This window comes from Panulirus ornatus, chromosome 38 (assembly GCF_036320965.1).
Source record: "Panulirus ornatus isolate Po-2019 chromosome 38, ASM3632096v1, whole genome shotgun sequence".
NCBI classification, from domain to species: Eukaryota; Metazoa; Arthropoda; class Malacostraca; order Decapoda; family Palinuridae; genus Panulirus; species Panulirus ornatus.
The window spans coordinates 7,387,972-7,405,125 of NC_092261.1; the positions used below are offsets into that span (position 1 = coordinate 7,387,972).

Genomic DNA, 17,154 nt, shown 5'->3' on the forward strand with positions numbered 1-17,154 from the left:
GCCGCTGCCCTCCGCCTCCTCCGCCGAAGGTGGAGGACGCACATGGGTAATCCAGCGCCCTCCCCTCCCCTTGCTGTGTACGTCCTCATCACCCATACGGGCTACATGAAGGTCCTCCCCTGATTATATTACGTGTATATTTTCCTTAAAACTATAAAAGAAATTATATGATAATTTAGTGTTTCGTTCAATAGTTGTTCATAAATACTCTATAATATTTTTCCATGATTTTTATATCATTCTTGTCTTGGATCGCGCCAATATCTGACGTATAGAATATTTCCGTAAAGCATCGCTAACTTTCTGTCCTAAGAGAGTCAAGATTTGATTTCTAATCGTCTCTCAGACTTTGAGATTGAAGGTCCACCTTGGCCTTATTGAAGGTCCACCTTGGCCTTGTTGAAGGATTTGGCTTAACAGGCAGTTAACTCATTATTGGTAGCAGTTTACGTCGGGAACGACCTTCTGTCTAGAGACTGAGAAGGTCTCTCATCCCCTACCATCTCCAGGTCACCTCTCCCTCAACTGCCCGCCACCTGATAAACTCCCCAGTCCTTCTTCACCATCTCCCTTCCCCCATTGGTAACACTGTGGAGTGTCGGGAAGGAGAGTTTGGAGGTGTTCTCATACCAGCGTGTTGGTGATACTGACTTTGTTATGGCCAGAGGAGGGAAGTGGGGTGGAAGATGAGGAAGGTGGGTAGTTAGGGGCGGAAATCATGAGGGAGGGAGGGAATGGCTGCTGAAAGTAGACGTTGTTGAGGTGAAAAGGAAGGAAAGATTGTAGAAGGAAAGAAAATGAATTCTTCCCAAAGTAATTGACTTATTTAGTTCAGTCAGACTCATGAGTCTGTTTCCCCACCCGCCCCTTCAGCGGTGATTAGACAACAGCAATAACGATTAGAACGAATAAATGTGGATTGTAGCGTGATTGGTTCAAGTGCTTGGCCTTACTTGTCCAGCACTGGGTGATTGGCTGGGAATGGGATCATCATTGTCTCGCGGCTCATGATTGGGTAGGCATCGTCATGATTATAGTTTGTGATTGGCTCATTTAGCCAGTGTGATTGTCTCGTGGCGCCTGATTGGGTATGGATAGTGACCTTGTTTGTGATTGGCTCATTTAGCCAGTGTGATTGTCTCGCGGCGCGTGATTGGGTATGGACACCCCCCCACCCCATCCTCAGTGATTATTGTCTCGTGATTAACTCAGTCCCCCAGGGCAACGGTCTCGCGGATTGTTAATCGACTGCTGAAGGGGGGGGAAGAGATGTTTGCAGGGCCATATGACGTCATGAGTGGAGAGAGAGAGAGAGAGAGAGAGAGAGAGAGAGAGAGAGAGAGAGAGAGAGAGAGAGAGAGAGAGAGAGAGACCACAGTACACGTATATTGGCAGAACCCTGACCTCTGTTGACCTACCTGCCCCTCGCGGACGACGACCTACTCCAAGAATTTTGACCTCCGGGCGATTACTCCCATCGGATCTACGGATTTTTCTTTTCACCCCAGGACGTGGATGGACACCCTCGGGCTAATGGCTTATTGATACCTGTGTGTGTGTGTGTGTGTGTGTGTGTGTGTGCGTGCTAGGCTGACACCACTGGGAAGGTTGGTGTGTGCTAAGCCGACACCACTAAAAGAGGTGTTGTGTCGTCAGTCCACGACACTAGTACAGATGATGTGTCGTAAGTTCACAACACCGCACCGACAGAGTACACCATAAGAGACTGATTCCCCATAGTGAGGTGGTCAGTGTAACACACACACACACACACACACACACACACACACACACACATACATATATATATATATATATATATATATATATATATATATATATATATATATATATATATATATATATATATATAAAGGACACGTGACACCCCGATCTTAACGCCCGTTCTCGAATGGTGGAAGAAATGATGGTAAAGAAAATGGGATGACGGTGAAAATCAAATTAAAAAGAAAAAATGGGAAGGAACACTGTGTACAAAAGAACTGAGACGATACTTTGTTGTTGAGGCTGTGAGTGGCCCTCTGGGTAATGGCCTTTGACAAAGGTCAAACGAAGAGGAGTTGCCCTCCACATATCCAGGTTCAGAAAGGCATCAAACACCACTTAAGGAGTTGAGGGAATTACGGCTGGAAAATAAGAGTTTAAAGTCGGGTTGTGTAACGTTTAGAGGTCGATTCCTCGAGAGAATTTAAAGGGCAAGTTTTTTTTTTTTTTTTGGGGGGGGGGGGAGGTGTTGCCCGCCTTACTCTGAGAATGAAGACAGAAGCGAAAATAGTTGGAAACCCTCCTTTGTTGAAGGTGTAGGTGTAAAGTAAAGTACTTGTTAAGCTGTTGTAAAACACGTTCGGAAATCAACACCCTATTTAGGAGTAATCAGTACTCGTGTGTTAGAGCTCCCTAAATCTCCCCAAAGAAATCCGTTCTAATCCGCTTGCAAAGTCCACCCCCTTCCCCCATAACAAGTGGGACATCTAATTAGGAAATTCTCTGTGAATATACCCAAGGAAACCTTGTGAAATATAATCCCATCCTTAGAATCCCATAGCCTACCCAGTGGCGCTTCGAATCCCAATCTTCTTATCATCAATCCCCACATACACGATGACTGTGTTACCTAACCTTCAGCGTTGGGATTAACGTGGAGGAAAAGGGATTTGTAAACCTCTGGAGGGGTTTACTTGCAGTGAGTGGGTGGAGGTGATGCCCAGTCAAAGCGGGTTTACAGATCAGCTGACTTGTGGTGTACCTGTGTGGTGATACATGATTTAGTATTATTATTATTATTATTATTATTATTATTATTATTATTATTATTATTATTATTATTGTTGTTGTTGTTGTCGCTTTCAGCATAGGCTGTCTGTTTACCCTCCTCGTCAATACAGGAGCCATAGTTATGGCTTTCACCATCGTCATCATCACCACCACATCATCATCATCATCATCATCATCATCTCTGGAGAATGTCAGTGGACGTGGCTGACTTGACTGGCTGGCTCCTGCGGCAGTTGCCTTACCCTCCCCACTTGTGAGGTTAATAGCGTAATCCTTATGGGTCATGGTCCTTGGCCTCGGCTGTCATGTGAATGTGGTCGTGTCATACTGATTCCCTCCTCACCTTCCTCACTCCCATCCCTCCTTGGCATCCCCCACACCACCACCCACCACCTCTGCCTCGGCATGGTAATAAGGCTTCACGTGACCCTCCCTCATCGTAACCTCACGCCTGCCAGGGTGAACCCCGACGCTTGTGTGTGTGTCTGTGTGTGTTTGGCTTCTGACCCGCTTCTGTGAAGGGTAACGCCATACCTTGGTTATTGGGAAGGTGGGAGAAGAAACTCGACATCAAAGAGAGAGAGAGAGAGAGAGAGAGAGAGAGAGAGAGAGAGAGAGAGAGAGAGAGAGAGAGAGAGAGAGAGAGAGAGAGAGAGAACAGAATCTCACCCTCCGGGAGCAGACGCTAAGATTCGTACGTGATCGCTTATTACGAGGTGGTATGAGGACTTGATCCTCGCGATCAGCGGCACTGAAGGAATTAGCTGGGTAACGTGCGCTTGTGTCTCGTTCTTCCGTGTGGGTGGTTCCGTGTCGTGGCTCCCTGTCTCGGCCGAGTCGGACATTGAGGTTAAGGCCTTATTTGAATTATGAAGTGATTTAATGAGGAAGAAAATTAGAACGGGAAAGGTATTTTAAAATTTTTCGGAAGCGATGGAAAAATCTGTCTTTTCATGAGGGTTCAGGTAGGAAAGACATACGGGGGAGGGAGGGTGATGTAGAGAAGAGTTCCAAAACTTGGCGATGTAAGGAAAGAAACAAGTATCAAAACGGCCCACTCTTAATGTCGCCACCGGCCGCACGATAATCGTATAAAGTGAGTGACTAACCAAGTATTACTCGGTCTTGTTTAAGTGGCGTGGGAGGAGGAGGGGGTGGTGGGGAACACACAAGCAGCCCGCTTTCGGGAGCTCCAAAGTAATACGTGTAGAAGGAAGTTTGAGCCAGCACCACGGAGGCGTGGGTCACATTTCGAGGTCAGACTGGGAGAGTTGATAAAGCCTAATTGCTTTGGACTCCGCTCTCACACAGTAAGTACGAATAACTGGACGTTGAATGCAGTACTCCATACAAGGACGGATCGATCGTTTGTGTAATCACACCCGAGGGTTCATAGGGACAGTATTCATGACATCTGAACAGGACTCTCAGGTTCTCAGCAGCAGACTTAGTTATTTGTGTGGTTTCCAAGGAAGGTTAGAAGCTGTGGTGGTACCAGAGATGTGTATTACGTTTGATAGTACAATTACAGAACCGTCAGAAGATATGGGGGAAATTTGTGAGAGGTTTTATGAAGAGCGTAGGGCAGAAAGTGGGTTTTAAGAGGCATTAAACTGGTAGATCGCGCGAGAGAGAAAGGAGCGGGTTGGCAAGGAAGTGGAGGAGGGCGACGTTGTGTCCTGCTCGTTGGGTGCATTTGGTTATCTTCCGAGAGAAAGGAAATCTCGTAGGAGACAGGAGAGGATCCTGAGGGACACCGCTGTTGATAGGGAAAGAGGGAGAGTCTGATCCATCAGCGGTTTCGGCGAGAGAGAGAGAGAGAGAGAGAGAGAGAGAGAGAGAGAGAGAGAGAGAGAGAGAGAGAGAGAGAGAGAGAGAGAGAGAGCTGGATATCGGGGACGAACCTCGCGGAGGAGAAAAGCTAAATGAGAGGAATTTGGTAGACGAGATCTTGGTGGTGCTTTACCCCGTCAGGAGAAGGTTGCATAGCAAGAGCTATAGCAGAGGGGTGTCCGTAGTCTCTCAGGAACTTTGAGTAGTGCAGATCATAATTTCCTCCAAGCAGTCAAGAATAGAAATAGCGAGAGCCACGACTCGCCCCTCCCACCGTGACCTGCAAATGGGTGGAGCTCAGCCATTCCTTGTGGTGTATTATGTTGAAGTCTCCTGAGTGGAGGACCTCCCTGGGCTTGAGTCTGAGAGGATGTCGCGGCCTCGTGGAAGGGTTTGTGAGTGCCATGTTGCTCTGAACAGGTCAGCTTGGCTTAGGATAGGATCGTATTGTGTAGCATGGAGAGTAGGTGGCATAGGATAGGATAAAGATGGCGTACCCTAGGATTGGATGTAGTAGGATAGGATTGGATTGTGCAGCTTACGATCGGATGGCGGAGGATAAGACTGAATGGCGTGGGGTGGGCATTGGATAGCGTAGGAGAGGATTGGGTAGGAAATAGTGGTGTTGAGGAGGATATCGAGTAGCGGAGGATGATTTAGGTGTCACATTAATGTTGGCTGGCCAGGGATCCTGAGTGAGGAGGACGTGACTCGCTGCTGGGGGGCAAGCCGAGCCCCAGGGGTCGTCGCGGTGGTGGTGGTGGTGGTGGTGGGAGTCGTAGGGAATGGTGGCGGGTGTCAGTAAATGGTGGCGTTTTCGTTGTTGGCTGATGTCAGTTTATGGTGGTTGTAGACTTGGTAGCGATGTTAGAGATGCTGGTGGTGATGGTGGTGATGGTGGTGATGATGGTGGTGATGATGGTGATGGTGATAGTGAAACTCGTAGTGCTTGATGGCGTTGGCGGTGGTGTACTGTGTGTTAGGGTGTAAGACGATGAGGCCATGAGAAGGAGGGAGAGAGAGATTGATAGATATAGCTAGTTAGCTAGCGAGAGAGAGAGAGAGAGAGAGAGAGAGAGAGAGAGAGAGAGAGAGAGAGAGAGAGAGAGAGAGAGATGATGGCCCGTCCAGCCACAATAGCTGCCTATTAGATAATTGGCCCAGGTTGACAGAAGGCGTCCTCTCCGCCACTCCCTGACGTCACGGTACGTGTGTGTGTGTGTCTGTGTGTGTGTGTGTGTGTGTGTGTGTGTGTGTGTGTGTGTGTGTGTGTGTGTGTGTCTGTCTGTCTGTCTGTCTGTCTGTCTATCCAAGGACACAAAGGATGGTGAGGCTACAGGAAGGGGACTGGAGACAGGGACATGGAGATGGGGTTTTTTTTCCCTTTTTTTTCCCCTTTCCTTTTCCCCCCCTCCCCACCCCCCTTTTCCCCCTTTTTTTAATTTTTTAAAGCCCCTTCCCCTTATTTCCCCTTTTTTCCCCCCCTTTTTTTTCCCTTTCCCTTTTTAAACCCCCTTTTTTTTTTTTTTTTTTTTTTTAAAAATACTCTTCTTTTCCCCCCTTTTTTTTTTTCCCCCCCCCCCTTTTTTTTTTTCCCTTTTTCCCTTTTAAAAAAAAAAAAAAAAACCCCCCCCCCCCCCCCCTCCCCCCTTTCCCCCCCCCTTTTCCCTTCCCCTCCTTCCGCATTTTTCCCCCTTTTTTTTTTTTTTTTTTTTTTTTTTTTTTTCCCCCCTTCCCTTTTTCTCTTTTCCCCAAAAAATTTTCCTCCCCCCCCCTTTTCCCCTTTTCCTCTCCCCCTCTCTCCTCTCCCTCCCTTTTCTCTTTTCTCTCTCCACTCCCTCCTCTCTCTCCTCCTCATCTCTCCTCCTCTCTCATCTCTCTCACCTCCTCTCCCTCTCTCTCTCCTCTCCGACTCCTCCTCTCTCCTCTCTCCTCTCTCTCTCTCCTCTCCCTCTCTCTCTCTTCCTCTCCTCCTCTCTCTCTCTCTCATCTCTCTCCTCTCTCTTCTCCTCTCTCTTCTCTCTCTCGTCTCTCTCCACTCTTCTCTCCTTCCTCTCGTCTCTCTCCTCTCTCTCTCCTCTCGTCTCCTCATCTCTCTCTCTCTCATCTCCACTCCTCTCCATCTCTCTCTCTCTCTCTCCTCTCCTTCTCCTCTCTCGCTCTCCTCTCTCTCCTCTGCCTCTTCTTCTCTTCCCTCTCATCTCTCCTCTCCTCCCTCTCTCTCTCTCTCTCTGCTCTCTCCACTCCTCTCTTCTATGTCTCTCTCATCTCTCCTCTCTCTCTCTCTCTCTCTCTCTCCTCTCTCTTCTCTCTCTCTCTCTTCTCCTCTCACTCTCTCCTCTCAACTCTCTCCTCTCTCTCCTCTCTCTTCTCTCTCTCTCTCTCTCTCTCATCTCTCATCTCTTTCTCTCTCTCTCTCTCTCTCTACTCGTTCTCTCTCTCTCTTCTCTCTCCTCTCTCTCTCTCTCTCTCTCTCTCTCTCATTTCCTCTCTCTCTCTCTCTCTCTCTCTCTCTCTCTCTCTCTCCTCTCTTCTCTCCCTCCCTTCTCCTCTCTCTCTTCTCCTCTCCTCTCTTCTCTCTCTCTCGCGCTCCTTCCCTCTCTCTCTCTCCTCTTCTCTCTCTCTCTCTCTCTCCTCTCTCTCCTTCTTCTTCCCTCCATCTACTCTCTCCTCTCTCAATCTTCTCCTCTCTCTCTCTCTAATCTCTCTCTCTCCTCCCTCGACTATCTCTACTCTCCTTCTCTCTCTCTCCTCTCTCTCCTTTTCTCCTCTCCTCTCTCTCTTCTCTTCTCTCCTTCCTTCTCTTTTTCCTCTCTCTCTCTCTCCTCTCTCTTTCCTCTCTTTCTCTCTCCTCCTTCCTCATTTCCCTCGTCTTCCTCTTCCTTCTCCCAACCCCCTTTCTCCTCCTCTCCCCCTCCCTCCTCCCTCTCTCTCCTCTCTTCCCCTTCTCTCCTTTCTCCCTCTTTCTCTCTCTCTCCTCCTCCTCCTCTCTCTTCTCCCTCTCTCCTCCTCTCTCTCTCCTTCTTCTCACTTCACTCTTTCATCCCTCTTCTCCCTTCTTCCTTTTTCCCCTGCCTTTCTTCCCCTTTCTCTCCTCTCTCTCTCCCTTTCCCCCTTTCTCTCTCTTTTTTCCCTCTCTCTCCTCCTCTCTCTCTTCTCTCTCTCTCCTCCCCCTTTTCCCTCCCCTTTCTCTCCTCTCCCCCCCCTTTCCTTCCTTTCTCTCTCTCTCCTCTCTCCTCTCTCTCTCCCCTTCTCTCTCTCCCCTTCTCTCTCCTCCTCTTTTTTCTCTTTCCCCTCTCGCTCCTCTATCTTTTCCACTCTTTTCTCCCGTTTCACAGATTTCCCCTCACCATTTCCTCTCCTTCCTCTTCCTGTTCTCGCGCACTATCCCTCAGCATCTCATCTCCAGGGTTCGGATCTCCACTCTCTCTCTCTCTCTCTCTCTCTCTCTCTCTCTCTCTCTCTCTCTCTCTCTCTCTCTCTCTCTCTCTCTCGCCGGTCTGCTACACAAACTACGAGAGGTCAGAGTGCAAGCATTAGAACTATGGGCATGTTTTGCTGGTATAGCAGCTGGGAGCGGTAATGAAAGCAAATCCTCATTATGTGCCATAATTGCCGCCTGTCATCATTCGAAGGATTGTTGAAGTGTGGATCACATTGGATTATACTGAGTGTGGATTACATTGGATTATATTGTGTGGATTATACTGAATGTGGATTATATTGGATTATATTGAGTGTGGGTTATATTGAATGTGGATTATATTGGATTATATTGAGTGTGGATTGTATTGGATTATATTGAGTGTGGATTATATTGGATTATATTGAGTGTGGATTATATTGGATTATATTGAGTGTGGATTATATTGGATTATATTGAGTGTGGATCATATTGCTGTGTAGTTGTTTTCGGCGTTGTAGATTATTAGTCATGATTTCTGCCGTTACTTTGAATTATAACATGAATTTGCTGTGTTTCCAGCATGGTTATAAGAAAATTGTAATTCGTTATTGCCATAGTTTTGGCTTTTGTTATTGTTATTCCTGTTACAGTCATCAGTAAAAGTATTTTTAGTTTCCTTATAAATATACGTTACGTTATTTTTCTGTACTAATTATCGTAAGTTTATGGTTATAGTTTGAATCGGGAAATATTATTCAGTTACTTTAATCTCCAAAATTGGAGTAAAGTTTTGTTAAGGATACCACTTCCCTCAGTTTTCATTACGTAGAAGTTTTCAGCATTGCGCTAGACTGCAACTATTACGTCGTGGAACGTTATAACGGCCTTATAAACAGGGCAAGTTACACGCACGACATGTAGACATAATGGCGGTGTCTGGCAACGTACGTTAAGGTAAACATTATGAGCTGCAGGAGGAGCAGCAGCAGCGCCCCTGGCGGCAGTACGGCCACTCACAACGCTTTACCCCCGGCATTCCACCGGTGGTCGGGGGAGTTGTCCTTCCTTTTATTAAGGCAATACCCGCTGCCACTTACTGCCTACCGGGCTAATCGGTACATTCTTCCGTGTAATATGCCGGGTGGTGGTGGTGGTGGTGGCAGGGGAGTAATGGAGGGGGGGAGGTTTGGTGGCAGAGGGTAGTGGTGGGGTATGGGAGGGAGAGGTGGCTGTCAGGGATGCTCTGTGGTGATATATGAGTACCGTAGTGGCTTGGTTCCTCATGATGGATAGTAGATGGTTAGGTAGTGGTAGTAGTAGTAGTAGTAGTAGTAGTAGTAGCGGTAGTGGTAGGGGGTTGGCAGGGGTTAGTAGTGGTGGTATGGAAGGGAAGAACTGTGGTTTGTTTAGGGCGAAGTGTGGCGAACGTTCGTGGGAGTCGTGTGCATTGCTCGTGTTCGTGGGAGTGAGGGATCATTTTGGTGACCTCCTGGTAGACTAAAGAGGTTACATGACAGCCTCGTGAGCTTGGCACGCACCGAGGGGGTGTCAGTGGTGAAGGAATTGTTAAAAAAGGAGGTCACACGGCAGCATCAGGAGCTGGTCACGTACCGAACAGGGTCGGTAATGGACGCGTAACTTTACCAGCGATAGATTCCCAGTCGTCATCAACTGATCTGATAGATTTACACTGATTTACACTTGCCATCATGTAATCTGGATCCTTATTTGACGGAGGAGTGACACCCCATGAGGTGGTCGGGGCGGGGTAAGGTTACTTCGGGTCAAGGATAGAAGGGCCAAGAAGCAGGGTGGTGGGGTAGGGCTTAGAGTGGCACTGGTTGGGTGTGCGGGGTTAGTATGGACAAGGGTGGCACTGGTGGGAGGGTATCAGAGCAAGGAGTTAGCTCTGGTTGAGGAGAGGGGATGACAGGGCAAGGAGTGGCACTAATCGAGTGTAGAGCTAGGCCAGGGGTGGCGCTGGTGAGGAGGAGGGGAGGGTAGCTGTAGTGGCACTGTTGGAGGTGCCGGTGCCATAAGCAGTATGAGAGGGAGCTTGTGAGGAACCCGGGGACAAATACCTCCCCAATAAATAATACTAACGACCCCCCCGACGTCCGCACTGCTCCCTGCCTCCTCCTGTCTCCTCATTTTGGCTCATTCTGTCTCCTCCCGCCTCATTTTGGCTCGTCCTATCACCAGCCTCCTCATTTTTGGCTCTTTCTGTCTCCCCCTTCCTTTTCGCCTTCATTTTGGCTCATCGTGCCTCTCCATGGCTTGATCTCACCCACTTAGCTCTCCTCTTGGCTCACGATGGCTCGTCTAGCTTCACCCTAGTTGCCATTCGGCCACTAGTCCGTCGTCTCACTTATCTCATTCCACCACATTCTCTTTCCATCATTTTGGCTTTTCTCGGCTCATTTGAAGATGTTTTGGCTCATTCTGACTTTTAATTTCTTTTGGCTCATTCTGATATCCACTTCTACATACCATCTTAGATCATTCTGGCTTCCCTTGTCTCACTCTGGCATCTCTTGGCTCATTAAGGTATCCCGTATATCATTCTGTCTTCTCTTATCTTGTTTGTACTTGTCTAATCTCCTTTTGGCTCAGTCTTGTCTCCTCTGTGCTCACTACGACTCTTCTCAGCTTATCCTCTCTTGTCTCAGTTTAATCTCGGCTCGCCCCCGTCTCGCCTCTGCTCACTATCAACTCGTTTTGGCTCCTGGCTCGTCTCTGCTCTTACCTGTTCACCCCCATCTCGCCTCTGCTCAGCTCTGACTCACCTTAGCTCATCCCGGCTCGCCCCGCTTACCATCCCCACTCCACCCTTAGCTCTTCCACCCACCACGCCTGGACACCCTCCCCCATTATTATCATCAGCGGCGCTGCGTCTTCACCATCTACCATCCTCATCTTCCCCTCCTCCTCCTCCCTCCTCTGCCGCCGGACCTGAAGATTGGTGATGGCCCGCTCACCAGGTCCTGCGGTTAGAGCGTGTCGCTTGTCGCTTCTATATCTCATAATAAGTGTTCGGCCCGGCGTTATATACGATACTCTCAGCCTCCCCGCCACACCTGGTGCTTTCCTCCCTCACCAGGCACGGGCGGCAGCACCAGGCCGGTGCTGGTGCTGCCACCTCCTGGTGCTCGTCCCCAACTCGTGGTTAGTGGTGAGGTGCTGCTAGTGCTATGGGGTACTGGTTAAGGTTCGTCACAACTTGGGTGAGCTGGTGACTCTCTCGCCACCACCAGGTACACATTGCATATATATATAGATAGATAGATTTGTGTGTGTGTGTGTGTGTGTGTGTGTGTGTGTGTGTGTGTGTGTGTGTATTTATATTTCCTGTGGCAGGTATGTTTGTACTGCCTATAGTAGGCTGGGTAGTGTACATGCTTGATATTTACAGTCGTATCCTCTCTTCGTAATAAGTCTTCGTCTAAAGGACCGTACTGGAGGTCTTGCAGATATACAGAAATCCATACGAGCGTCAGAAACATGAACTAGTGATATTTGAATCCCTGGAAAACGTTGTATTAAGATTTAGTTCCAAGACTTTTGATCACTCAGGGTGTTCAAAGCCACACCCTGCATGTACATATTATTTTTTATGTGTCTTTTAAGTTTTTGAAATTTTCCACAGGTTTAGCTTTGCTATGTCTTTCATGTTTTATAAGTATTGTAGGAAATTACTTGTGAATGTTGGTGTGGGATCATGATAGAGCCTGAGATCTTCTGGTGTCATCCTAGTTTGAATCTAACACCGTTACCTCATCCTCTGACGTCACCCTTAACTGGATCTAACTCGATTGTCACCCTTACCTGGATCGAAATCTCTTAACCCGATCCCCTCTTGTCACCCTGAACTAGATCTGACTCAATTTAAGTTAGGATCGAACTCCCGTACCTGATACTCTTGTTGACTTCAGCTGAATCTAACTCTTTTACCTGGCCCAGTTCCCGGCGTTTGTTCATACGTGTTCCCTTTCTTACAGGTATGTCTTGTCTCATGGAAGATGGTGCAAGTTACAGGTGCTACTTACGTAAGTACTTATTTATTTCCCTGTGGTTTGTTTTCATTAATGAGCCCCGAGCAAAGTCCTGCAGAATTTATATATCTTCTTCCATCGCTTTCGTTTCTCTTGTATTCATCTGTTTTCTATCGTCCTCCCTCCACCATGGAACACCTTTATGGAGCGAGACACAGCGTGTAAGGGTGTGTACCGCAGCCACTCTGTACCAGTGTTGGTCGAGACTTGGGCGGTGTGGCTGCAATGCCGCCACAGCCAAGGGCTTCCACACACACACACACACACACACACACACACACACACACACACACACACACACACCTCTTTCTCCCTCAGCCAGCACCCTCCATCTGCACTGGCAGCTTCTTCTCATCTTCCCTTTAACGCATCCGGCATCTCCTCTTAGTCATCATATAGGCGTTTCCTACTCCAACATCAGATAATTTCCGGTGTTCTTTTCTTCGCAGCCCCTTCATTCCCTTCTTCGAACGGCTCGTCCTGCCCCTGCATTGAGTTCATCCTCCTTCTACTCCTTCAGGCATTCTCTCTTGTTTTTTCCTCTTGATTGCGTCGTCCACGCCAAGGAGCTCCTTCTGCTTTATGCTGCTGCCCTTCCTCTACCTGCTCCTACAGGCAGCTTCTACCATCAGAAAGCTCTTCTTGCTTCAGGTAGGTGCACACACTCCTCCTGCAGTCGGTTCCTCCTCAGCCTACTTAAGCCAGCCTCTCGTCTCCCTACTTAAGGAACTCTTTGCAGGGCCCTACGTGAGGCAGCAGCGCTCCCCCCTACTCCTTAAGACAGTTCATCCACAGTTGTTTCTTTCGGGTACTTCATCCCACAACCACTTAGTGAGTTTTCAAATTAACTCAACACGAATGAATTTAGGAAACGTTGAATCTGTTGGACCTCGAGGACATTCGATGTGTCTCGAGAAACGCGAAGGTTCAGAGGTACATGGAGAGTTCGAGCCACCACAGTCTTGGTCTTCCCTCGCCGATATTCTGTCGTCCCCTCCAGGTAGTTCTTGTATCTTATGTATCAGTGTCTGCTTGAAGTTTTGCCTTATCTAACTGCGACGGCTTATTATTAGGTACCTGTAGTTTGGGAAAGCTCGTGTTGGTATTGGAGTGATTATGTTACGGGTCGTTACCTCCGAACATGAAAGACTTTTTGGTCACCCGATGGTAACGATGTAATGGGAGTTTTACTTTAATGACGTCATGGTTACTTGATACCAGGAAAATGATGTTTGAATGGTAGTTTATTACTTACTATCGCCACTCCTTCGGTAACCCGCCCAAGTGCACCATATAAACAGGCGCTTGGAACTTGGTCTTGCAGAGGGCCAACCTGTGGCACTTGCCGTCAACAAGACCCACCAAATGGCTCTCTTCTCACACAGTACCTCTCTAATGACAGCCCACACTTGGGCAATATAAACTCGTATGAACGACTTCCCTAAGGAGACCCCGTGTGTTAATGGTAGCTGCCTTTCCCCATCAGATAATGCCCGTCTGATGGTAACTCCCCTTTTGACTAGTATAATGTAGCATGACGTTATTTCCTTTGAAATAACGGCTCTCTCTTGGCATCTCCTCCTTTAGCCTGTATAGATTATGATACGTTATTCCTCCATACTGACGTTTGTGACCTAATATCCCTCACCTTTCCCCTATCTCGCCTTTTCTTGTAGGTGATATTGGACCTAATGGCACTACTTCCCCTTACACAGTGACACCTAATGGCATTGCTTCCCCTCCTGTGGCCATCCGGTGGCCGACAGACCCCAGCAAGAACGCGGCAGTCCCGCTGGCTGGGCTGGGCTGGGCTGGCTGGCGTCTTCGTGGTAGTAGAGTGGCAAAACCATCAGGTTTTGATTCCATCGTACCCGGTTGGGTGGGTCGGGTCGGCCCAAGTTTTCCTGCTTTTCCTGGCGTCCATTTCCTTCCAGTGAGGTTCCCACCCCCTCCCTCTCCGGGAGAGCGAGTCAGTCGATGAGAAATTTTCCTTATTAAATAGCGAGCGGCTCTCGTGACGACAACCGATGAATGACTCAGAGCGTTTATGATAGCGGGCGGATCTCCAGATTAAACGAGTGATTGATTCATGGTGTTTAACGAGCGGAGCGGCTCGTGGGATTAACGAAGGAATGATTCAGGGTGTGTACATTGCGAGCGGTTCGTGAGATGAACGAATGATTTTGAGTTTGAATATCGAGCGGTTCGTGAGGTTAACGAATGGTTCATTGTTTCATTAGCGATTGGTTCTTGAGATTAACGAATGAATGATTCAGAGTCTTCTGTGAGTAGCGACAGTCTTTTGAAAAAAATAACTACGTTTTCTTTCAATCAGTCATATCGAAAGGTGACTCCTGACATAATAATGATCTTTTTAGGATTAACGTCAACATCATCTCAGGTGAATCGAGTTGCTGCCATCACGGTGTTGATTTTTTCCCGCATGTCTCTTACTGTGCGTGCGTGCGTACGGGGGAGGACGAAGAATCACCTCCTCCCAGGATCCCTCGTAGGGATGACGAACGTCCCGACCTCCGTAAAGGCATTATTATCTGTTCATGGGAGGTCCTTGGGGTCCTGTCTTGGAAGATTTCTCTCTCTTTTTTTTTTTTTTTCCTTTTATCCGATTCAGAAGTCGAGACAAGGAGTCTCAGCTGTGAGGGAGTATTTCAAGGCCTCCACATGACGACGACGACGACACGTAACCCTTGTTTCTATCATAGTCAGCAGTCAAAATCCGGGTGAGAATTGACCCCCCCCCCCCCAGATGACACTTGTTCCCGTCAGTGTTAGCAATCCAATCTTGTCTCAAAACTGACCTCGGCGTAAGTGATTATATGATACAAAAAAAGAAAAACTCTTTAATCTCAGTTTATTTATCATTATTATTTTTTTTTCTTGTCGCGCATTCACCTTTAAAAAGTTAGGAGGTGACAGAAGGCCTTGTTTATGTGGCCGTTCATCAGGGAATAACTCGCGTCTTTATGGGTTTTGGCGTAATTGATCAACCCTCCCTCTCCCTTCCCTTGCCAGTGTGTGATGGCCATACGGACCGGATTACAGAGAGAGACAATTTTTCAAGGCTGCCAGCAGCACGGGACATCACGGGGCTTCATCACGTATATAATGGTTGACGTACGAACGCTTGATGGATTGTGTATTGTACCCTCCGGTAAACCTAGCAGGGAGTAATTTGACTGCAGTAGGTGTCGTGTAAGTAGACCAGAAGAAAGAAGGAGCAGATATGAATAAGAGTTTTATTCTTCTTAAAGCCATTTTATTGCGTACACATCATGGTGGACATTGGAAACGAGTGATTATGATTATTCACTGTTTGATCAGAATAGTTCCGTCTCGGGAGACATGAACATGGAACGGATAGGAATGGGTCTCTCAAGTGTAACGTCAGCTTGCTGTTCGCGAGGAACAGAAGGAACGGGTCAGTTGCTTTGTTTCTTTCCACGGGTTTCTTGTTGGTCGTATGGACGGATAGCCATGGGCATGTGGCATTCGCCATGTCCACTCCTGCAGTAGGGTAAGTCCCTGCTGGGACTCGTCTGGTACACAGTGTTCAAGGTGCGTCTCACTATGTAACATGTATGTTCAGCGTGCGCACACACAGTATGTCGTGTATAGGGTACTTCATATGTATATGCCGCCATTTTGTACTCTCCTGCATACGTAGCTCGCCATATGTGTTCCACCTTCGTTATATGCCCCATGCTATGTCCACTGTCGTGTTTTTTGCCATTACAGTAGAGCATTCGCCCGTGTCTTGCATCATTTTATCGTTAGTTCCGGGTACTGCATCGTACAGCCCTCTTCATACACAATGGCGCCACAGTATACCGTTTATAATTACAATCAGAGAGAATACCTACTGGCATGACTCCGGAAATTAATTCCCAGAGTAGTGGTATGTGTGTGTGTGTGTGTGTGTGTGTGTGTGTGTGTGTGTGTGTGTTGCTGATGTCGTCACTGCAGCACGCTCCCTCAGGCTTCGTACATGACATGGCAACAACACTATGGACAAAGGGAAGATGATCCTAACCCTGGAGGGGGTGTTCGTGCTTGCTCGGGCGGGGGGTGGTGGTTGGGGGGGATGCTTAGGACGATCCTGTCCTCCTGTAACGAGAAAAACAGATGACTCGGGTTAAGCGAAGGACTGCAGAGATGTCATAATGTTTTATCATTATTCGTTTTTATCTTCGTTTTGAGCTTGTGCTGCCTGCCGCATTATGGATGTGGTACGCTATCAGTGCGAATACGAAGTGTCGTAGATTGTATTTTGCTGAATGAGATTTTGGATGGCCAGTTATTCTTCTTTGGCTCGCGCGACGCCAGTCTGGGCTTTGAGCATGAGAAGCGGGAGTGTTGAGTGAATCAGCCGAAGCTGCACTATTTTTTTTTCTTCTTCTTCAGGCATTGTCCCCATAGCTTCCTTCTGCTGTCGTTTTCCATTACTCAGGGTCGTCACATCCCTGCCGCGCCCAGATCCCGGCCAGTCCTGTATTTTTCAAGGACTTGGGTTTGGATTCTGTTTGCGTCTTAATGAGCTCATCATACGCATTTGTGATGCTCTCTTCTTTGGTCATGGTTATTATCATTATCCTTGTTGTTGTTGTTGTTGTTGTTGTTATTTATATTATTATTATTATTATTATTATTATTATTATTATTATTATTTTTATGATGATGATGATGATGATTAATCACTTCAGTTACTTACAAGGTCAACCTCGAAGTTAAACCTTATCTGAAATACGGAAAAGGTGTTCAGAGATCGGGAGAAACAGTAAGTATAAATGTCTAGGCCGTAGTTGTCAGGATAGACGTGAGGAGGGGAGGTAGAGTGATCTGTTGCTAGCCTATGCTGGAGGGGGAGGGGGATCAGACATCGCAGTATCCCGGCCATGAGTTGCCAGCGGCCGGACATTAATCATGTGACTCATTAGCTTGCCGGGTATTGCGTTTTCTTGATAATGACAAGGGTACACAAGCAGCCGGCACTCGGCAGCAGAAACCCAGAGGAACAAATCAAGAGAAGCTGAGCCAACTAGAGTGTGA

The 17,154-nt window shown here is 47.7% G+C and overlaps 1 protein-coding gene and 1 long non-coding RNA gene across 3 annotated transcripts in view; both read left to right on the top strand.

Annotated features, from left to right (window-relative positions):
- LOC139760865 (putative carbonic anhydrase 3) overlaps positions 1 to 17,154 on the top strand; it is a 243,630-nt gene that overhangs the window by 16,438 nt on the left and 210,038 nt on the right. The gene's annotated exons all lie outside the window — the stretch shown is intronic.
- Positions 1 to 17,154, top strand: part of LOC139760869 (uncharacterized) — a 48,231-nt gene that overhangs the window by 15,239 nt on the left and 15,838 nt on the right. Inside the window, exon 2 of the long non-coding RNA XR_011715422.1 lies at positions 12,034 to 12,081. This is a non-coding gene — a long non-coding RNA (uncharacterized lncRNA). The remainder of the gene's footprint in view (positions 1 to 12,033; positions 12,082 to 17,154) is intronic.